Raw genomic sequence first — 23,553 nt, 5'->3', positions numbered from 1 at the left:
ACACCAACAGGCTGTGGAGAGTATTCCGGGCCATGAACGGCAAGAGCAAATCTGCAAATACCGGAGAAACCCTTCTCCTCCGCACTAGTCAGACTGCTACCGAGCTTGAACAGGAGGCAGCCCGCACTTCCTTTCCGCAACTCGCCTCACCACCCCCACCTGATATCTATGCACCTGTTCCATGCACAGCCTCTACTGGCATTAACGCCCTTTTTAACACATTTAAATTCGAATGTGCTCTTTCACAAGTTAAAAAGAACAGCGCTCCCGACAAAGATGGCATCACTTGGAGCATGCTCCGGAACTCCAGCACACCTACAAAGGAAAAATTTCTTGACCTCATCAACCAGTACTGGGATACAGGCTGCCTACCACCACACTGGAAACACTCGGTAGGCATCCCCATTCCCAAGCCTGGAAAACACCCCACGCAACTTGCCAACTTGCGACAGATCTCTCTAACCTCAACCGTCTGTACGCTAATGGAACGCATGGTCACCAATCGACTTACACATTACCTTGAGACCCCAAATTACTTGCACCCGTTCCAGACTAGCTTCCGCCTTCAGCTAGGAACACAGGACAGCCTTTATCTTCTCCACACAAACCTGAACAGAGCACACCGATGGCGCAAAGGCCGTCCTGACATACTCGTAGCTGTCGATTTACACAAGGCGTTCGACACCATCAGCCATCAAGCCATTGTCGACGCGCTTATCCACACTGGAGTTGGAGCCCGCGCCATCAACTTTGGGAAATCCTTCCTGAGTAACAGAACCTATGAATTTCAAATCGATACCAACCACGCGGCACAAAGTTTTACAAACCGCATGGCAGTGCCTCAAGGCTCAGTCATTACTCCCCTTATTTAGCATCGTCATGGCGAAAATCGCATGGCAACTTGACAAAATCGATGGCCAATGGCTCACAATATACGCGGACGACATCACGCTCTGGACCACGTAATGTAATACGGCTCGAACTACGGTAGCACTAAATACAATCGACATTGAACTTTATTCTATAGGCATGCGTCCATCCCTGGAAAAAAACTAAATTTCTGATCATACATCCATCGCCTGGCGGCGTGGACGTCAACCTTCACTTCGGCAGTCAATGCATCGAACAACCCCCGGAAGGTCATCTCCGGATACTTGGCGTTCCTATCAATCAACATGGTAATGCTAAGGATTGGATCCAACAGCTAAAATCTCAATGGAAGCCAACGCTCCACCTAATCAAACGGCTCAGCAGCAAGAGTGGTGGCGCAGGGACGGAGGTAGCACATTGCCTCACCGTGGCTATTCTGCTCGCTAAGCTCCGCTACGGTGACCCTTACTTTGACTTGACCGTGACCGCGGCCAATTACAAGACACTTGGCTTACTTTATAACTCTGCCTTGAGGATTATGACTGGTCTACCCGTAGACACACGCATCGCGAAGCTTCACAGATTCGCTCAACTTTCACCGGTGGATGCGTTTATTGCTACGCATCGAGCCAATCATGAAACTCGCCTGCGTCACACACCCAACCGTCATCGCCTCCTCACTCGAATCTTTGACGAAGCAAACCTAAACTTGCCCATATTGGACCACCTTACAGCACCATGGACATGAACATTTGTAACGGATCCAAAACCCCTTCCAACCAACACCAAAGGTACAGGAAGAGGTCACCGACAACGCCACATAATTGATACAGAAGACCAGCACATCGGTCTCGGCATTTATACCGACGCCGCCCTATATCATGACGATGACACCAACATCACGTTTGCAACCACCGCTTACTACCAAGAGGGTTCACAGCTGCACGCTACTAGCCACAGTGGTCGCAGGTACTGGTCCGCAACTGAACTCGAATTAACAGCCATCGACGAGGCCCTTAAACACTGCACCAAAGGAACAGATCGTTTCATCCACATCCTGCAAGCCCGTTCTTACAAGACCTCAGTACAACACAGCATCAAAGAGCGCTGCCGATACCTGCGAGAGACCTCACAAGTCTCGGTACGAATTCATTGGACACCTGGACATCATGCACAAGGAACTGGGAACAGAATGGCCCAGGAGGCTGCTGGCGCGCAGCTAGAGGAAGACCGCCGGCATAGCCTTGATGTGGGCCCGTCCAACTCGGACCACCCTTACTGTTCTCCCGTCTCCTTCATCATACCGGACTCTGTCATCACGCGGCTTAAACATGAGCGGAGGGGTTTGTTCCGGGACCTTAATTGTCCCCGGTATTACTCCTCCGATCCCTTCCGGCCTCTCTCGTCCAGCCCAAGTTCTAACTCACAAGGCGCGAGCCGGTGCAGCGTACACACCGGACATCCTGAGTCAATGGCGCCGAACCAAGATCAGCTGCCCCAACTGCCCTGCTGACTCCGTTGACCTGCAGCACTTGGTCTGGACCTGTCCTGGCACGGCTGGCCTCCGCGCACGCTACACATCTGCTCACCACATTCAGAGTTACAACGACTGGACAGCCCCCAATACCAACGCCAAGCGCAAGCTTAGTGCCCTGCTAGACTTAATGTCGGAGTCTGGTGCCCTCAACCTCACCTAACCCACCCCCTTCCCCTCTATTCCCCTCTAGGCCTCAGGCCATCCTCATGAATAAAGGTTTATGAATGAAAGAATGTATTTCGCGTTGCATGTGCACACAAAAAAAATATGTGCAAACAGTATACCAAAAAATATGTTTCTAATCTGAAACATTATGACCTTAGCGTCACATTTTCTGTTTGAGAGAAAACAGACTGAATCATTGTTGTAAAGGCCATATTTCTGCGGGAGGTTGTTAGAAAACAACCGCCGGACTCCCACCGGTAAAAATGGGTACAAGCGTCCCCCGGCCTGGCGCTCGTCTTTTCTAGGGGTGTGCGTTTGGGAGAAGCTCCGTAAACCCCGCTGCGCGCGACCCTCCTCCGCAGGGGGCCCAAACCCAGTTTCGAACCTCGCAGCCTGCAAAGGTGGTTCAGTTTGTCTTGCAAAGGTACTTCCTTTGAGCCTCACCTGAAGTGCTCCCTTGGAGCCTCAGCTGCAGCAGTCCTCAATACCAAATATACCCCCTCCCCCCCCCCCCCCCATTTTTCTTTTCTTCCCGGAACTCTCAGCTCTCAATTCTATATTTCTTTACTCTCAAGGTCAGAGGCATTAAGGAGGGGAGAGGTCAAATTATGTAATAATAAACAAGCAATACAGTAAAACATATAGCACAGAACAAGTATCTCCTAATCATAAAATGATTCACGACGTTATAAAAGTAAGGTTCTCCTAATTATACAATGTTAGCTAAACAGCTATGAAAGAGTTCGTTATCATTGATGCATACATTTTAAGCAGCAATATGGTTCCAATCACAAGTTGTAGGCGCGGTGAAGATTGAAAAAAAGTTTTAGTATTCCAGCGACCCAGACCAACTTTGTGAACGTGATCAGGGCGCTGGATTTATCCGGCTGGAAAGCCACTTACGCCCAAAATCCTGCCTTTTCTGTATGCTCCCGTTTTCATATCGCCCCCTCCTTGAAATCCGTGAAAAATGTCGAACCGTGCAGCCGCCTGAGCTTCTGTCAGATTTGAGGAGTGTGGGCGTTTTGTAGCTTCAATGCCGGCGAGAAGAGCTAGCCAAGAGAATGTATGTTTACTTCCGGCGAGTCTATTCGCATTCCTAATGTACACTTCAAGCAGCACGTGTTATAATACGTTTTCCTTTTTTGCTACTTAGCAGGGGTTAGTGATGACGATGTGGCACCATTCAAAATGAACCACGTACGCGACAGGCCGCAGTACGAAGCTGACCGACTTCACCGCTGTTTGCGAAATTTAATTTTGGTGGAAAGTAACTGAACTGTAGTATTTAAGTACAAACTTTTGACACAAAGGAACATGTGAAGAGGGAAATTTCGAACACTTGAAAAATGGACGGAACAATATCACGCGCAATTCCGGATTTCTCCCGAATTCGTATCGAGGTATCACAATTAGTAAGTGGCCGAGCGGCATCAGGAGTAACCCTCTCTACCCCGATCCGCGTTGGCGCCCCTGAGCAGTGCTACAGTGTATAATGTAGTCGTACGTGCAGTGAATTGGTACTGTAACTGCAGCTGACCCCGTTGACAAGAACATTCAACAAAAGCAATATAGTCTTGTTTTCGATTCAGTGCTTAGGCCCCGCCCAAACGGGCAAGGCCCCACAAAAATTGGCCTATAGGCTCATTGAAGTGTCCCTCCCCACGGTAATCTTTAGTAAAAGGCGAAAGATTAGTACGTGGATTTGAGGAGAGACCTGAGCGATACTCCAAGACCGTTTCGCTCGTCACCCCATAGCAGCAGTTATGTCTATGTGTGCTCGTTAACGGCGCAAACTATGACAAAATTATTGCATAGTTACAGTGCAAACTGGGTTTCTAGCCAAGTATAAGTACTATATAACGCCATTAGAGTTGTTCTTTTAGTAAAAATAATGAAATTATTGTATGAATTCGGATCTTAGGCTCAACGTATTCTTGTAAACGGGAAAACTTGGTGGTCTAGGCACATTGCTTTTGCTTCTTGTGCTTTTTGGCGCGGCCATCGCCATCTAGTGTCGCTAACATACAACACATTGCGGCGCTAACGTCTTTCACGTTGCATGTGCACACAACAATTAGTGTGCACACATTCTACAAACGAATATGTTTCTAATCTGAAACATTTTGACATTAGCTTAGCCTCACATTTTCTGTTTGAGAGAAAACAGACTGATTGATCGATATAAAGGCCATATTTCTTGAAGAAAATATACGCCCCCCCTACCCCCCCATTTTTTTTTTGTTCCCGGAACTCTTAGCTCTCACTTCTATACTTCCTTACTCTAAATGCCAGAGGCATTAAGGAGGGGAGTGGTCAAATTATGTAATAAAAAACAAGTAATGCAGTTAAACATATAGCACAGAACAAGTATCTCCTGATCATACAATGAATCACGACGTTATAAAAGTAAGTTTCTCCTAATTATACAATGTTAGCTAAACAGCTATGAAAGAGTTCGTTATCATTGATGCATACAATTTAAGCAGCAATATGGTTCCAATCACAAGTTGTAGGCGCGATGAAGATTGAAAAAAACGTTTTAGTGTTTCAGCGACCCAGACCAACTTTGTGAACGTGATCAGGGCGCTGGATTTATCCGGCTGGAAAGCCACTGTCGCCCAAAATCCTGCCTTTTCTGTATGCTCCCGTTTTAATATCGCACCCTCCTTGAAATCCGTGAAAAATGTCGAACCGTGCAGCCACCTGAGCTTCTGTCAGATTTGAGGAGTATGGGCGTTTTGTAGCTTCGATGCCGGCGAGAAGAGCTAGCCAAGAGAATGTATGTTTACTTCCGGCGATTCTATTCGGATACCTAATGTACACTTCAAGCAGCACGAGTTATAATACGTTTTCCTTTTTTGCTACTAAGCACGGGTTTGTGATGATGATGTGGCACCATTCAAAATGAACCACGTACGCGCCAGGCCGCAGTACGAAGCTGACCGACTTCACCGCTGTTTGCGAAATTTAATTTTGGTGGAAAGTAACTGAATTGTAGTATTTAGGCACAAACTTTTGACACAAACGAACATGTGAAGAGGGAAATTTCGAACACTTGAAAAATGGACGGAACAATATCACGCGCAATTCCGGATGTCGCCCGAATTCGTATCGAGGTGCCACAATTAGTAAGCGGCCGAGTGGCATCAGGAGTATCCCTCTCTACCCCGATCCGCGTTGGTGCCCCTGAGCAGTGCTACAGTGTATAATGTAGTCGTACGTGCAGTGAATTGGTACTGCAACTGCAGCTGACCCCGTTGACAAGAACATTCAACAAAGGCAATATAGTCTTGTTTTCGATTCAGTGCTTAGGCCCCGCCCAAACGGGCAAGGCCCCACAAAAATTGGCCTATAGGCTCATTGAAGTGTCCCTCCCCACGGTAATCTTTAGTAAAAGGCGAAAGAAAATGTTTTATTACACCCGAAGGTGACATGTCAAGTACAGCAGTACAAAGCAGACCCATCAACACCATAACATGGGATCAATACAAATATATGAAAACATGACAGGATGCTGGATGACAACAGGAGGACAACACCCTCCAAATCAAAATTGGCTGTAAGCATGAATATTGTTCACAAATGACAACCAAATGAGCAAATCATCACTTTGCACACACCCAAAAGTTACGACAGACAACAAAAGAGACCTAACCATATAGGTTACACAACTGCTAGTGTAGGTCCGAGCTAGCCGTTATGTTACATCAAATAGATCTTCAAACAGTTAAAAGCACTCTGCCTTTAGATACATGAAAATACCGTGTTGACCATTGGCGGAGGAATTCTTGTTCCCTCAAAACAAACAGACGTTCCTCTAAATGAGCATGTATCATTGTACGCAATTTGCGCAACCTAGGAAACATTGCTCTGTTTCGTCTTCTCGACCTCTCGGAAACATTACGGAAGTGCCACAGTACATACATCACTGTATAGTACACCAAATATTCAAATTTATTCCGCTGTCTCGGGGCATGTGTAGGAAACACACCGAAAACCTTCCCAACAAACTTCCACATAGTAAAAGGATTTATCCGGCTGGAAAGCCACTGTCGCCCAAAATCCTGCCTTTTCTGTATGCTCCCGTTTTAATATCGCACCCTCCTTGAAATCCGTGAAAAATGTCTAACCGTGCAGCCGCCTGAGCTTCTGTCAGATTTGAGGAGTATGGGCGTTTTGTAGCTTCGATGCCGGCGAGAAGAGCTAGCCAAGAAAATGTGTGTTTACTTCCGGCGAGTCTATTCGGATTCCTAATGTACACTTCAAGCAGCACGAGTTATAATACGTTTTCCTTTTTTGCTACTAAGCAGGGGTTTGTGATGATGATGTGGCACCATTCAAAATGAACCACGTACGCGCCAGGCCGCAGTACGAAGCTGACCGACTTCACCGCTGTTTGCGAAATTTAATTTTGGTGGAAAGTAACTGAATTGTAGTATTTAAGTACAAACTTTTGACACAAACGAACATGTGAAGAGAAAAATTTCGAACAATTGAAAAATGGACAGAACAATCTCACGCGCAATTCCGGATTTCGCCCGAATTCGTATCGAGGTATCACAATTAGGAAGCGGCCGAGCGGCATCAGGAGTAACCCTCTCTACCCCGATCCGCGTTGGCGCCCCTGAGCAGTGCTACAGTGTATAATGTAGTCGTACGTGCAGTGAATTGGTACTGTAACTGCAGCTGACCCCGTTGACAAGAACACTCAACAAAGGCAATATAGTCTTGTTTTCGATTCAGTGCTTAGGCCCCGCCCAAACGGGCAAGGCCCCACAAAAATTGGCCTATAGGCTCATTGAAGTGTCCCTCCCCACGGTAATCTTTAGTAAAAAGCGAAAGAAAATGTTTTATTACACCCGAAGGTGACATGTCAAGTACAGTAGTACAAAGCAGACCCATCAACACCGTAACATGGGATCAATACAAATATGTGAAAACATGACAGGATGCTGGATGACAACAGGAGGACAACACCCTCCAAATCAAAATTGGCTGTAAGCATGAATATTGTTCACAAATGACAACCAAATGAGCAAATCATCACTTTGCACACACCCAAAAGTTACGACAGACAACAAAAGAGGCCTAACCTCATAGGTTACACAGCTGCTGGTGTGGGTCTGAGCTTGCCGCTATGTTACATCAAAGACCCTCAAACAGTAAAAGGCGAAAGATTAGTACGTGGATTTGAGGAGAGACCTGAGCGATACTCCAAGACCGTTTCGCTCGTCACCCCATTGCAGCAGTTATGCCTATGTGTGCTCGTTAACGGCGCAAACTATGACAAAATTATTGCATAGTTACAGTGCAAACTGGGTTTCTAGCCAAGTATAAGTACTATATAACGCCATTAGAGTTGTTCTTTTAGTAAAAATAATGAAATTATTGTATGAATTCGGATCATAGGCTCAACGTATTCTTGTAAACGGGAAAACTTGCTGGTCTAGGCACATTGCTTTTGCTTCTTGTGCTTTTTGGCGCGGCCATCGCCATCTAGTGTCGCTAACATACAACACATAGCGGCGCTAACGTCTTTCACGTTGCATGTGCACACAACAATTAGTGTGCACACATTCTACAAACGAATATGTTTCTAATCTGAAACATTTTGACATTAGCTTAGCCTCACATTTTCTGTTTGAGAGAAAACAGACTGATTGATCGATATAAAGGCCATATTTCTTGAAGAAAATATACGCCCCCCCTACCCCCCCCCCATTTATTTTTGTTCCCGGAACTCTTAGCTCTCAATTCTATACTTCCTTACTCTAAATGCCAGAGGCATTAAGGAGGGGAGTGGTCAAATTATGTAATAAAAAACAAGTAATGCAGTTAAACATATAGCACAGAACAAGTATCTCCTGATCATACAATGAATCACGACGTTATAAAAGTAAGTTTCTCCTAATTATACAATGTTAGCTAAACAGCTATGAAAGAGTTCGTTATCATTGATGCATACAATTTAAGCAGCAATATGGTTCCGGTCGCTTAAGTTGTAGGCGCGATGAAGATTGACAAAAACGTTTTAGTGTTTCAGCGACCCAGACCAACTTTGTGAACGTGATCAGGGCGCTGGATTTATCCGGCTGGAAAGCCACTGTCGCCCAAAATCCTGCCTTTTCTGTATGCTCCCGTTTTAATATCGCACCCTCCTTGAAATCCGTGAAAAATGTCGAACCGTGCAGCCGCCTGAGCTTCTGTCAGATTTGAGGAGTGTGGGCGTTTTGTAGCTTCAATGCCGGCGAGAAGAGCTAGCCAAGAGAATGTATGTTTACTTCCGGCGAGTCTATTCGGATTCCTAATGTACACTTCAAGCAGCACGAGTTATAATACGTTTTCCTTTTTTGCTACTAAGCAGGGGTTTGTGATGATGATGTGGCATCATTCAAAATGAACCACGTACGCGCCAGGCCGCAGTACGAAGCTGACCGACTTCACCACTGTTTGAGAAATTTAATTTTGGTGGAAAGTAACTGAATTGTAGTATTTAGGCACAAACTTTTGACACAAACGAACATGTGAAGAGGGAAATTTCGAACACTTGAAAAATGGACGGAACAATATCACGCGCAATTCCGGATTTCGCCCGAATTCGTATCGAGGTGCCACAATTAGTAAGTGGCCGAGCGGCATCAGGAGTAACCCTCTCTACCCCGATCCGCGTTGGTGCCCCTGAGCAGTGCTACAGTGTATAATGTAGTCGTACGTGCAGTGAATTGGTACTGCAACTGCAGCTGACCCCGTTGACAAGAACGTTCAACAAAGGCAATATAGTCTTGTTTCCGATTCAGTGCTTAGGCCCCGCCCAAACGGGCAAGGCCCCACAAAAATTGGGCTATAAGCTCATTGAAGTGTCCCTGCCCACGGTAATCTTTAGTAAAAGGCGAAAGATTAGTTCGTGGATTTGAGGAGAGACCTGAGCGATACTCCAAAACCGTTTCGCTCGTCACCCCATTGCAGCAGTTATGTCTATGTGTGCTCGTTTACGGCGCAAACTATGACAAAATTATTGCATAGTTACAGTGCAAACTGGGTTTCTAGCCAAGTATAAGTACTATATAACGCCATTAGAGTTGTTCTTTTAGTAAAAATAATGAAATTATTGTATGAATTCGGATCATAGGCTCAACGTATTCTTGTAAACGGGAAAACTTGCTGGTCTAGGCACATTGCTTTTGCTTCTTGTGCTTTTTGGCGCGGCCATCGCCATCTAGTGTCGCTAACATACAACACATAGCGGCGCTAACGTCTTTCACGTTGCATGTGCACACAACAATTAGTGTGCACACATTCTACAAACGAATATGTTTCTAATCTGAAACATTTTGACATTAGCTTAGCCTCACATTTTCTGTTTGAGAGAAAACAGACTGATTGATCGATATAAAGGCCATATTTCTTGAAGAAAATATACGCCCCCCCTACCCCCCCCCCCCCATTTATTTTTGTTCCCGGAACTCTTAGCTCTCAATTCTATACTTCCTTACTCTAAATGCCAGAGGCATTAAGGAGGGGAGTGGTCAAATTATGTAATAAAAAACAAGTAATGCAGTTAAACATATAGCACAGAACAAGTATCTCCTGATCATACAATGAATCACGACGTTATAAAAGTAAGTTTCTCCTAATTATACAATGTTAGCTAAACAGCTATGAAAGAGTTCGTTATCATTGATGCATACAATTTAAGCAGCAATATGGTTCCGGTCACTTAAGTTGTAGGCGCGATGAAGATTGACAAAAACGTTTTAGTGTTTCAGGGACCCAGACCAACTTTGTGAACGTGATCAGGGCGCTGGATTTATCCGGCTGGAAAGCCACTGTCGCCCAAAATCCTGCCTTTTCTGTATGCTCCCGTTTTAATATCGCACCCTCCTGAAATCCGTTAAAAATGTCGAACCGTGCAGCCACCTGAGCTTCTGTCAGATTTGAGGAGTATGGGCGTTTTGTAGCTTCGATGCCGGCGAGAAGAGCTAGCCAAGAGAATGTATGTTTACTTCCTGCGAGTCTATTCGGATTCCTAATGTACACTTCAAGCAGCACGAGTTATAATACGTTTTCCTTTTTTGCTACTAAGCAGGGGTTTACGATGATCATGTGGCACCATTGAAAATGAACCACGTACGCGCCAGGCCGCAGTACGAAGCTGACCGACTTCACCGCTGTTTGCGAAATTTAATTTTGGTGGAAAGTAACTGAATTGTGGTATTTAAGTACAAACTTTTGACACAAACGAACATGGGAAGAGGGAAATTTCGAACACTTGAAGAATGGACGGAACAATCTCACGCGCAATTCCGGATTTCGCCCGAATTCGTATCGAGGTATCACAATTAGGAAGCGGCCGAGCGGCATCAGGAGTAACCCTCTCTACCCCGATCCGCGTTGGCGCCCCTGAGCTGTGCTACAGTGTATAATGTAGTCGTACGTGCAGTGAATTGGTACTGTAACTGCAGCTGACCCCGTTGACAAGAACATTCAACAAAGGCAATATAGTCTTGTTTTCGATTCAGTGCTTAGGCCCCGCCCAAACGGGCAAGGCCCCACAAACATTGGCCTATAGGCTCATTGAAGTGTCCCTCCCCACGGTAATCTTTAGTAAAAGGCGAAAGATTAGTACGTGGATTTGAGAAGAGACCTGAGCGATACTCCAAAACCGTTTCGCTCGTCACCCCATTGCAGCAGTTATGTCTATGTGTGCTCGTTAACGGCGCAAACTATGACAAAATTATTGCATAGTTACAGTGCAAACTGGGTTTCTAGCCAAGTATAAGTACTATATAACGCCATTAGAGTTGTTCTTTTAGTAAAAATAATGAAATTATTGTATGAATTCGGATCTTAGGCTCAACGTATTCTTGTAAACGGGAAAACTTCGTGGTCTAGGCACATTGCTTTTGCTTCTTGTGCTTTTTGGCGCGGCCATCGCCATCTAGTGTCGCTAACATACAACACATAGCGGCGCTAACGTCTTTCACGTTGCATGTGCACACAACAATTAGTGTGCACACATTCTACAAACGAATATGTTTCTAATCTGAAACATTTTGACATTAGCTTAGCCTCACATTTTCTGTTTGAGAGAAAACAGACTGATTGATCGATATAAAGGCCATATTTCTTGAAGAAAATATACGCCCCCCCCCTACCCCCCTCCCCCCATTTATTTTTGTTCCCGGAACTCTTAGCTCTCAATTCTATACTTCCTTACTCTAAATGCCAGAGGCATTAAGGAGGGGAGTGGTCAAATTATGTAATAAAAAACAAGTAATGCAGTTAAACATATAGCACACAACAAGTATCTCCTGATCATACAATGAATCACGACGTTATAAAAGTAAGTTTCTCCTAATTATACAATGTTAGCTAAACAGCTATGAAAGAGTTCGTTATCATTGATGCATACAATTTAAGCAGCAATATGGTTCCGGTCACTTAAGTTGTAGGCGCGATGAAGATTGACAAAAACGTTTTAGTGTTTCAGCGACCCAGACCAACTTTGTGAACGTGATCAGGGCGCTGGATTTATCCGGCTGGAAAGCCACTGTCGCCCAAAATCCTGCCTTTTCTGTATGCTCCCGTTTTAATATCGCACCCTCCTTGAAATCCGTGAAAAATGTCGAACCGTGCAGCCGCCTGAGCTTCTGTCAGATTTGAGGAGTGTGGGCGTTTTGTAGCTTCAATGCCGGCGAGAAGAGCTAGCCAAGAGAATGTATGTTTACTTCCGGCGAGTCTATTCGGATTCCTAATGTACACTTCAAGCAGCACGAGTTATAATACGTTTTCCTTTTTTGCTACTAAGCAGGGGTTTGTGATGATGATGTGGCATCATTCAAAATGAACCACGTACGAGCCAGGCCGCAGTACGAAGCTGACCGACTTCACCACTGTTTGAGAAATTTAATTTTGGTGGAAAGTAACTGAATTGTAGTATTTAGGCACAAACTTTTGACACAAACGAACATGTGAAGAGGGAAATTTCTAACACTTGAAAAATGGACGGAACAATATCACGCGCAATTCCGGATTTCGCCCGAATTCGTATCGAGGTGCCACAATTAGTAAGTGGCCGAGCGGCATCAGGAGTAACCCTCTCTACCCCGATCCGCGTTGGTGCCCCTGAGCAGTGCTACAGTGTATAATGTAGTCGTACGTGCAGTGAATTGGTACTGCAACTGCAGCTGACCCCGTTGACAAGAACGTTCAACAAAGGCAATATAGTCTTGTTTTCGATTCAGTGCTTAGGCCCCGCCCAAACGGTCAAGGCCCCACAAAAATTGGCCTATAAGCTCATTGAAGTGTCCCTGCCCACGGTAATCTTTAGTAAAAGGCGAAAGATTAGTTCGTGGATTTGAGGAGAGACCTGAGCGATACTTCAAAACCGTTTCGCTCGTCACCCCATTGCAGCAGTTATGTCTATGTGTGCTCGTTTACGGCGCAAACTATGACAAAATTATTGCATAGTTACAGTGCAAACTGGGTTTCTAGCCAAGTATAAGTACTATATAACGCCATTAGAGTTGTTCTTTTAGTAAAAATAATGAAATTATTGTATGGATTCGGATCTTAGGCTCAACGTATTCTTGTAAACGGGAAAACTTCGTGGTCTAGGCACATTGCTTTTGCTTCTTGTGCTTTTTGGCGCGGCCATCGCCATCTAGTGTCGCTAACATACAACACATAGCGGCGCTAACGTCTTTCACGTTGCATGTGAACACAAATTAGTGTGCACACATTCTACAAACGAATATGTTTCTAATCTGAAACATTTTGACATTAGCTTAGCCTCACATTTTCTGTTTGAGAGAAAACAGACTGATTGATCGATATAAAGGCCATATTTCTTGAAGAAAATATCCGCCCCCCCCTACCCCCCCCCATTTTTTTTTTTGTTCCCGGAACTCTTAGCTCTCAATTCTATACTTCCTTACTCTAAATGCCAGAGGCATTAAGGAGGGGAGTGGTCAAATTATGTAAAAAAATACAAGTAATGCAGTTAAACATATAGCACAGAACAAGTATCTCCTGATCATACAATGAATCACGACGTTATAAAAGTAAGGTTCTCCTAATTATACAATGTTAGCTAAACAGCTATGAAAGAGTTCGTTATCATTGATGCATACAATTTAAGCAGCAATATGGTTCCAGTCACTTAAGTTGTAGGCGCGATGAAGATTGACAAAAACGTTTTAGTGTTTCAGGGACCCAGACCAACTTTGTGAACGTGATCAGGGCGCTGGATTTATCCGGCTGGAAAGCCACTGTCGCCCAAAATCCGGCCTTTTCTGTATGCTCCCGTTTTAATATCGCACCCTCCTGAAATCCGTTAAAAATGTCGAACCGTGCAGCCACCTGAGCTTCTGTCAGATTTGAGGAGTATGGGCGTTTTGTAGCTTCGATGCCGGCGAGAAGAGCTAGCCAAGAGAATGTATGTTTACTTCATGCGAGTCTATTCGGATTCCTAATGTACACTTCAAGCAGCACGAGTTATAATACGTTTTCCTTTTTTGCTACTAAGCAGGGGTTTACGATGATCATGTGGCACCATTGAAAATGAACCACGTACGCGCCAGGCCGCAGTACGAAGCTGACCGACTTCACCGCTGTTTGCGAAATTTAATTTTGGTGGAAAGTAACTGAATTGTAGTATTTAAGTACAAACTTTTGACACAAACGAACATGGGAAGAGGGAAATTTCGAACACTTGAAGAATGGACGGAACAATCTCACGCGCAATTCCGGATTTCGCCCGAATTCGTATCGAGGTATCACAATTAGGAAGCGGCCGAGCGGCATCAGGAGTAACCCTCTCTACCCCGATCCGCGTTGGCGCCCCTGAGCAGTGCTACAGTGTATAATGTAGTCGTACGTGCAGTGAATTGGTACTGTAACTGCAGCTGACCCCGTTGACAAGAACATTCAACAAAGGCAATATAGTCTTGTTTTCGATTCAGTGCTTAGGCCCCGCCCAAACGGGCAAGGCCCCACAAAAATTGGCCTATAGGCTCATTGGAGTGTCCCTCCCCACGGTAATCTTTAGTAAAAGGCGAAAGAAAATGTTTTATTACACCCGAAGGTGACATGTCAAGTACAGCAGTACAAAGCAGACCCAACAACACCATAACATGGGATCAATACAAATATGTGAAAACATGACAGGATGCTGGATGACAACAGGAGGACAACACCCTCCAAATCAAAATTGGCTGTAAGCATGAATATTGTTCACAAATGACAACCAAATGAGCAAATCATCACTTTGCACACACCCAAAAGTTACGACAGACAACAAAAGAGACCTAACCTTATAGGTTACACAGCTGCTGGTGTGGGTCTGAGCTTGCCGCTATGTTACATCAAATACCCTTAAACAGTTAAAAACACTCTGTTTTTGGATACAAGAAAATATCGTGTTGACCATTGACGGAGGAACTCTTGTTCCCCCAAAACAAACAGCCGTTCCTCTAAATGAGCATGAATGATTGTACGCAATTTGCGCAACCTGGGAAACATTGCTCTGTTTTGTCTTCTCGACCTCTCGGACACATTACGGAAGTGCCACAGTACATACATCATTGTATAGTACACCAAATATTCAAATTTATTCCACTGTCTCGGGGCATGTGTAGGAAACACACCGAAAACCTTCCCAACAAACTTCCACATAGTAGACGCGAGTACACATTCTTTTATAGGATGATTATTAGTCTCTACTTGAGCACAGTTTATGCATTTATTATTTGGCACCATGCCCCATCTATTCAGCCTGTCCCTGGTTGGCAAGATAGTACGTGGATTTGAGAAGAGACCTGAGCGATACTCCAAAACCGTTTCGCTCGTCACCCCATTGCAGCAGTTATGTCTATGTGTGCTCGTTAACGGAAAGGAAAATAAAGTGAAGTGAACTGAACTGAACTGAAACTATGACAAAATTATTGCATAGTTACAGTGCAAACTGGGTTTCTAGCCAAGTATAAGTACAATATAACGCCATTAGAGTTGTTCTTTTAGTAAAAATAATGAAATTATTGTATGAATTCGGATCTTAGGCTCAACGTATTCTTGTAAACGGGAAAACTTCGTGGTCTAGGCACATTGCTTTTGCTTCCTGTGCTTTTTGGCGCGGCCATCGCCATCTAGTGTCGCTAACATACAACACATAGCGGCGCTAACGTCTTTCACGTTGCATGTGAACACAACAATTAGTGTGCACACATTCTACAAACGAATATGTTTCTAATCTGAAACATTTTGACATTAGCTTAGCCTCACATTTTCTGTTTGAGAGAAAACAGACTGATTGATCGATATAAAGGCCATATTTCTTGAAGAAAATATCCGCCCCCCCCTACCCCCCCCCCATTTTTTTTTTTGTTCCCGGAACTCTTAGCTCTCAATTCTATACTTCCTTACTCTAAATGCCAGAGGCATTAAGGAGGGGAGTGGTCAAATTATGTAAAAAAATACAAGTAATGCAGTTAAACATATAGCACAGAACAAGTATCTCCTGATCATACAATGAATCACGACGTTATAAAAGTAAGGTTCTCCTAATTATACAATGTTAGCTAAACAGCTATGAAAGAGTTCGTTATCATTGATGCATACAATTTAAGCAGCAATATGGTTCCAGTCACTTAAGTTGTAGGCGCGATGAAGATTGACAAAAACGTTTTAGTGTTTCAGGGACCCAGACCAACTTTGTGAACGTGATCAGGGCGCTGGATTTATCCGGCTGGAAAGCCACTGTCGCCCAAAATCCTGCCTTTTCTGTATGCTCCCGTTTTAATATCGCACCCTCCTGAAATCCGTTAAAAATGTCGAACCGTGCAGCCACCTGAGCTTCTGTCAGATTTGAGGAGTATGGGCGTTTTGTAGCTTCGATGCCGGCGAGAAGAGCTAGCCAAGAGAATGTATGTTTACTTCATGCGAGTCTATTCGGATTCCTAATGTACACTTCAAGCAGCACGAGTTATAATACGTTTTCCTTTTTTGCTACTAAGCAGGGGTTTACGATGATCATGTGGCACCATTGAAAATGAACCACGTACGCGCCAGGCCGCAGTACGAAGCTGACCGACTTCACCGCTGTTTGCGAAATTTAATTTTGGTGGAAAGTAACTGAATTGTAGTATTTAAGTACAAACTTTTGACACAAACGAACATGGGAAGAGGGAAATTTCGAACACTTGAAGAATGGACGGAACAATCTCACGCGCAATTCCGGATTTCGCCCGAATTCGTATCGAGGTATCACAATTAGGAAGCGGCCGAGCGGCATCAGGAGTAACCCTCTCTACCCCGATCCGCGTTGGCGCCCCTGAGCAGTGCTACAGTGTATAATGTAGTCGTACGTGCAGTGAATTGGTACTGTAACTGCAGCTGACCCCGTTGACAAGAACATTCAACAAAGGCAATATAGTCTTGTTTTCGATTCAGTGCTTAGGCCCCGCCCAAACGGGCAAGGCCCCACAAAAATTGGCCTATAGGCTCATTGAAGTGTCCCTCCCCACGGTAATCTTTAGTAAAAGGCGAAAGAAAATGTTTTATTACACCCGAAGGTGACATGTCAAGTACAGCAGTACAAAGCAGACCCAACAACACCATAACATGGGATCAATACAAATATGTGAAAACATGACAGGATGCTGGATGACAACAGGAGGACAACACCCTCCAAATCAAAATTGGCTGTAAGCATGAATATTGTTCACAAATGACAACCAAATGAGCAAATCATCACTTTGCACACACCCAAAAGTTACGACAGACAACAAAAGAGACCTAACCTTATAGGTTACACAGCTGCTGGTGTGGGTCTGAGCTTGCCGCTATGTTACATCAAATACCCTTAAACAGTTAAAAACACTCTGTTTTTGGATACAAGAAAATATCGTGTTGACCATTGACGGAGGAACTCTTGTTCCCCCAAAACAAACAGCCGTTCCTCTAAATGAGCATGAATGATTGTACGCAATTTGCGCAACCTGGGAAACATTGCTCTGTTTTGTCTTCTCGACCTCTCGGACACATTACGGAAGTGCCACAGTACATACATCATTGTATAGTACACCAAATATTCAAATTTATTCCGCTGTCTCGGGGCATGTGTAGGAAACACACCGAAAACCTTCCCAACAAACTTCCACATAGTAGACGCGAGTACACATTCTTTTATAGGATGATTATTAGTCTCTACTTGAGCACAGTTTATGCATTTATTATTTGGCACCATGCCCCATCTATTCAGCCTGTCCCTGGTTGGCAAGATAGTACGTGGATTTGAGAAGAGACCTGAGCGATACTCCAAAACCGTTTCGCTCGTCACCCCATTGCAGCAGTTATGTCTATGTGTGCTCGTTAACGGAAAGGAAAATAAAGTGAAGTGAACTGAACTGAACTGAAACTATGACAAAATTATTGCATAGTTACAGTGCAAACTGGGTTTCTAGCCAAGTATAAGTACAATATAACGCCATTAGAGTTGTTCTTTTAGTAAAAATAATGAAATTATTGTATGAATTCGGATCTTAGGCTCAACGTATTCTTGTAAACGGGAAAACTTCGTGGTCTAGGCACATTGCTTTTGCTTCCTGTGCTTTTTGGCGCGGCCATCGCCATCTAGTGTCGCTAACATACAACACATAGCGGCGCTAACGTCTTTCACGTTGCATGTGAACACAACAATTAGTGTGCACACATTCTACAAACGAATATGTTTCTAATCTGAAACATTTTGACATTAGCTTAGCCTCACATTTTCTGTTTGAGAGAAAACAGACTGATTGATCGATATAAAGGCCATATTTCTTGAAGAAAATATCCGCCCCCCCCTACCCCCCCCCCCCATTTTTTTTTTGTTCCCGGAACTCTTAGCTCTCAATTCTATACTTCCTTACTCTAAATGCCAGAGGCATTAAGGAGGGGAGTGGTCAAATTATGTAAAAAAATACAAGTAATGCAGTTAAACATATAGCACAGAACAAGTATCTCCTGATCATACAATGAATCACGACGTTATAAAAGTAAGGTTCTCCTAATTATACAATGTTAGCTAAACAGCTATGAAAGAGTTCGTTATCATTGATGCATACAATTTAAGCAGCAATATGGTTCCAGTCACTTAAGTTGTAGGCGCGATGAAGATTGACAAAAACGTTTTAGTGTTTCAGGGACCCAGACCAACTTTGTGAACGTGATCAGGGCGCTGGATTTATCCGGCTGGAAAGCCACTGTCGCCCAAAATCCTGCCTTTTCTGTATGCTCCCGTTTTAATATCGCACCCTCCTGAAATCCGTTAAAAATGTCGAACCGTGCAGCCACCTGAGCTTCTGTCAGATTTGAGGAGTATGGGCGTTTTGTAGCTTCGATGCCGGCGAGAAGAGCTAGCCAAGAGAATGTATGTTTACTTCATGCGAGTCTATTCGGATTCCTAATGTACACTTCAAGCAGCACGAGTTATAATACGTTTTCCTTTTTTGCTACTAAGCAGGGGTTTACGATGATCATGTGGCACCATTGAAAATGAACCACGTACGCGCCAGGCCGCAGTACGAAGCTGACCGACTTCACCGCTGTTTGCGAAATTTAATTTTGGTGAAAAGTAACTGAATTGTAGTATTTAAGTACAAACTTTTGACACAAACGAACATGGGAAGAGGGAAATTTCGAACACTTGAAGAATGGACGGAACAATCTCACGCGCAATTCCGGATTTCGCCCGAATTCGTATCGAGGTATCACAATTAGGAAGCGGCCGAGCGGCATCAGGAGTAACCCTCTCTACCCCGATCCGCGTTGGCGCCCCTGAGCAGTGCTACAGTGTATAATGTAGTCGTACGTGCAGTGAATTGGTACTGTAACTGCAGCTGACCCCGTTGACAAGAACATTCAACAAAGGCAATATAGTCTTGTTTTCGATTCAGTGCTTAGGCCCCGCCCAAACGGGCAAGGCCCCACAAAAATTGGCCTATAGGCTCATTGAAGTGTCCCTCCCCACGGTAATCTTTAGTAAAAGGCGAAAGATTAGTACGCGGATTTTAGAAGAGACCTGAGCGATACTCCAAAACCGTTTCGCTCGTCACCCCATTGCAGCAGTTATGTCTATGTGCGCTCGTTAACGGCGCAAACTATGACAAAATTATTGCATAGTTACATTGCAAACTGGGTTTCTAGCCAAGTATAAGTACTATATAACGCCATTAGAGTTGTTCTTTTAGTAAAAATAATGAAATTATTGCATGAATTCGGATCTTAGGCTCAACGTATTCTTGTAAACGGGAAAACTTCGTGGTCTAGGCACATTGCTTTTGCTTCTTGTGCTTTTTGGCGCGGACATCGCCATCTAGTGTCGCTAACATACAACACATAGCGGCGCTAACGTCTTTCACGTTGCATGTGCACACAACAATTAGTGTGCACACATTCTACAAACGAATATGTTTCTAATCTGAAACATTTTGACATTAGCTTAGCCTCACATTTTCTGTTTGAGAGAAAACAGACTGATTGATCGATATAAAGGCCATATTTCTTGAAGAAAATATACGCCCCCCCCCCTACCCCCCCCCCCATTTATTTTTGTTCCCGGAACTCTTAGCTCTCAATTCTATACTTCCTTACTCTAAATGCCAGAGGCATTAAGGAGGGGAGTGGTCAAATTATGTAATAAAAAACAAGTAATGCAGTTAAACATATAGCACACAACAAGTATCTCCTGATCATACAATGAATCACGATGTTATAAAAGTAAGTTTCTCCTAATTATACAATGTTAGCTAAACAGCTATGAAAGAGTTCGTTATCATTAATGCATACAATTTAAGCAGCAATATGGTTCCGGTCACTTAAGTTGTAGGCGCGATGAAGATTGACAAAAACGTTTTACTGTTTCAGCGACCCAGACCAACTTTGTGAACGTGATCAGGGCGCTGGATTTATCCGCCTGGAAAGCCACTGTCGCCCAAAATCCTGCCTTTTCTGTATGCTCCCGTTTTAATATCGCACCCTCCTTGAAATCCGTGAAAAATGTCGAACCGTGCAGCCGCCTGAGCTTCTGTCAGATTTGAGGAGTGTGGGCGTTTTGTAGCTTCAATGCTGGCGAGAAGAGCTAGCCAAGAGAATGTATGTTTACTTCCGGCGAGTCTATTCGGATTCCTAATGTACACTTCAAGCAGCACGAGTTATAATACGTTTTCCTTTTTTGCTACTAAGCAGGGGTTTGTGATGATGATGTGGCATCATTCAAAATGAACCACGTACGCGCCAGGCCGCAGTACGAAGCTGACCGACTTCACCACTGTTTGAGAAATTTAATTTTGGTGGAAAGTAACTGAATTGTAGTATTTAGGCACAAACTTTTGACACAAACGAACATGTGAAGAGGGAAATTTCGAACACTTGAAAAATGGACGGAACAATATCACGCGCAATTCCGGATTTCGCCCGAATTCGTATCGAAGTGCCACAATTAGTAAGTGGCCGAGCGGCATCAGGAGTAACCCTCTCTACCCCGATCCGCGTTGGTGCCCCTGAGCAGTGCTTCAGTGTATAATGTAGTCGTACGTGCAGTGAATTGGTACTGCAACTGCAGCTGACCCCGTTGACAAGAACGTTCAACAAAGGCAATATAGTCTTGTTTCCGATTCAGTGCTTAGGCCCCGCCCAAACGGTCAAGGCCCCACAAAAATTGGCCTATAAGCTCATTGAAGTGTCCCTGCCCACGGTAATCTTTAGTAAAAGGCGAAAGATTAGTTCGTGGATTTGAGGAGAGACCTGAGCGATACTTCAAAACCGTTTCGCTCGTCACCCCATTGCAGCAGTTATGTCTATGTGTGCTCGTTTACGGCGCAAACTATGACAAAATTATTGCATAGTTACAGTGCAAACTGGGTTTCTAGCCAAGTATAAGTACTATATAACGCCATTAGAGTTGTTCTTTTAGTAAAAATAATGAAATTATTGTATGGATTCGGATCTTAGGCTCAACGTATTCTTGTAAACGGGAAAACTTCGTGGTCTAGGCACATTGCTTTTGCTTCTTGTGCTTTTTGGCGCGGCCATCGCCATCTAGTGTCGCTAACATACAACACATAGCGGCGCTAACGTCTTTCACGTTGCATGTGAACACAAATTAGTGTGCACACATTCTACAAACGAATATGTTTCTAATCTGAAACATTTTGACATTAGCTTAGCCTCACATTTTCTGTTTGAGAGAAAACAGACTGATTGATCGATATAAAGGCCATATTTCTTGAAGAAAATATACGCCCCCCCCCTACCCCCCCCCATTTTTTTTTTGTTCCCGGAACTCTTAGCTCTCAATTCTATACTTCCTTACTCTAAATGCCAGAGGCATTAAGGAGGGGAGTGGTCAAATTATGTAAAAAAATACAAGTAATGCAGTTAAACATATAGCACAGAACAAGTATCTCCTGATCATACAATGAATCACGACGTTATAAAAGTAAGTTTCTCCTAATTATACAATGTTAGCTAAACAGCTATGAAAGAGTTCGTTATCATTAATGCATACAATTTAAGCAGCAATATGGTTCCGGTCACTTAAGTTGTAGGCGCGATGAAGATTGACAAAAACGTTTTACTGTTTCAGCGACCCAGACCAACTTTGTGAACGTGATCAGGGCGCTGGATTTATCCGGCTGGAAAGCCACTGTCGCCCAAAATCCTGCCTTTTCTGTATGCTCCCGTTTTAATATCGCACCCTCCTGAAATCCGTTAAAAATGTCGAACCGTGCAGCCACCTGAGCTTCTGTCAGATTTGAGGAGTATGGGCGTTTTGTAGCTTCGATGCCGGCGAGAAGAGCTAGCCAAGAGAATGTATGTTTACTTCATGCGAGTCTATTCGGATTCCTAATGTACACTTCAAGCAGCACGAGTTATAATACGTTTTCCTTTTTTGCTACTAAGCAGGGGTTTACGATGATCATGTGGCACCATTGAAAATGAACCACGTACGCGCCAGGCCGCAGTACGAAGCTGACCGACTTCACCGCTGTTTGCGAAATTTAATTTTGGTGGAAAGTAACTGAATTGTAGTATTTAAGTACAAACTTTTGACACAAACGAACATGGGAAGAGGGAAATTTCGAACACTTGAAGAATGGACGGAACAATCTCACGCGCAATTCCGGATTTCGCCCGAATTCGTATCGAGGTATCACAATTAGGACGCGGCCGAGCGGCATCAGGAGTAACCCTCTCTACCCCGATCCGCGTTGGCGCCCCTGAGCAGTGCTACAGTGTATAATGTAGTCGTACGTGCAGTGAATTGGTACTGTAACTGCAGCTGACCCCGTTGACAAGAACATTCAACAAAGGCAATATAGTCTTGTTTTCGATTCAGTGCTTAGGCCCCGCCCAAACGGGCAAGGCCCCACAAAAATTGGCCTATAGGCTCATTAAAGTGTCCCTCCCCACGGTAATCTTTAGTAAAAGGCGAAAGATTAGTACGTGGATTTTAGAAGAGACCTGAGCGATACTCCAAAACCGTTTCGCTCGTCACCCCATTGCAGCAGTTATGTCTATGTGCGCTCGTTAACGGCGCAAACTATGACAAAATTATTGCATAGTTACAGTGCAAACTGGGTTTCTAGCCAAGTATAAGTACTATATAACGCCATTAGAGTTGTTCTTTTAGTAAAAATAATGAAATTATTGCATGAATTCGGATCTTAGGCTCAACGTATTCTTGTAAACGGGAAAACTTCGTGGTCTAGGCACATTGCTTTTGCTTCTTGTGCTTTTTGGCGCGGACATCGCCATCTAGTGTCGCTAACATACAACACATAGCGGCGCTAACGTCTTTCACGTTGCATGTGCACACAACAATTAGTGTGCACACATTCTACAAACGAATATATTTCTAATCTGAAACATTTTGACATTAGCTTAGCCTCACATTTTCTGTTTGAGAGAAAACAGACTGATTGATCGATATAAAGGCC

The 23,553-nt window shown here is 44.1% G+C and overlaps 7 non-coding genes across 7 annotated transcripts; all 7 read right to left on the bottom strand.

The window, feature by feature from the left end:
- Positions 1–4,171: 4,171 nt before the first annotated feature.
- On the bottom strand, positions 4,172–4,297 carry LOC146195883 (U5 spliceosomal RNA). Its single transcript, XR_014706268.1, has one exon. It is a non-coding gene; the product is annotated as a U5 spliceosomal RNA (small nuclear RNA).
- A 5,082-nt stretch (positions 4,298–9,379) lies between these two features.
- LOC146195882 (U5 spliceosomal RNA) lies at positions 9,380–9,505 on the bottom strand. The gene has a single exon (XR_014706276.1). It is a non-coding gene; the product is annotated as a U5 spliceosomal RNA (small nuclear RNA).
- Positions 9,506–11,101: 1,596 nt separating this feature from the next.
- LOC146195881 (U5 spliceosomal RNA) lies at positions 11,102–11,227 on the bottom strand. The gene has a single exon (XR_014706235.1). It is a non-coding gene; the product is annotated as a U5 spliceosomal RNA (small nuclear RNA).
- Positions 11,228–12,825: 1,598 nt separating this feature from the next.
- On the bottom strand, positions 12,826–12,952 carry LOC146195880 (U5 spliceosomal RNA). Its single transcript, XR_014706234.1, has one exon. It is a non-coding gene; the product is annotated as a U5 spliceosomal RNA (small nuclear RNA).
- Positions 12,953–19,516: 6,564 nt separating this feature from the next.
- Positions 19,517–19,642, bottom strand: LOC146195879 (U5 spliceosomal RNA). The gene has a single exon (XR_014706241.1). It is a non-coding gene; the product is annotated as a U5 spliceosomal RNA (small nuclear RNA).
- Positions 19,643–21,239: 1,597 nt separating this feature from the next.
- Positions 21,240–21,366, bottom strand: LOC146195878 (U5 spliceosomal RNA). Its single transcript, XR_014706233.1, has one exon. It is a non-coding gene; the product is annotated as a U5 spliceosomal RNA (small nuclear RNA).
- A 1,593-nt stretch (positions 21,367–22,959) lies between these two features.
- On the bottom strand, positions 22,960–23,085 carry LOC146195877 (U5 spliceosomal RNA). Its single transcript, XR_014706238.1, has one exon. It is a non-coding gene; the product is annotated as a U5 spliceosomal RNA (small nuclear RNA).
- Between the last annotated feature and the right edge of the window lie 468 nt (positions 23,086–23,553).

The sequence above is a fragment of the Amblyomma maculatum genome, chromosome 3 (genome assembly GCF_055883805.1).
Source record: "Amblyomma maculatum isolate TAMU_Amacu chromosome 3, ASM5588380v1, whole genome shotgun sequence".
Lineage (NCBI taxonomy): Eukaryota > Metazoa > Arthropoda > Arachnida > Ixodida > Ixodidae > Amblyomma > Amblyomma maculatum.
Note: the sequence above shows the minus strand (reverse complement) of the source record. Positions and strands in the feature narration are given on the sequence as shown.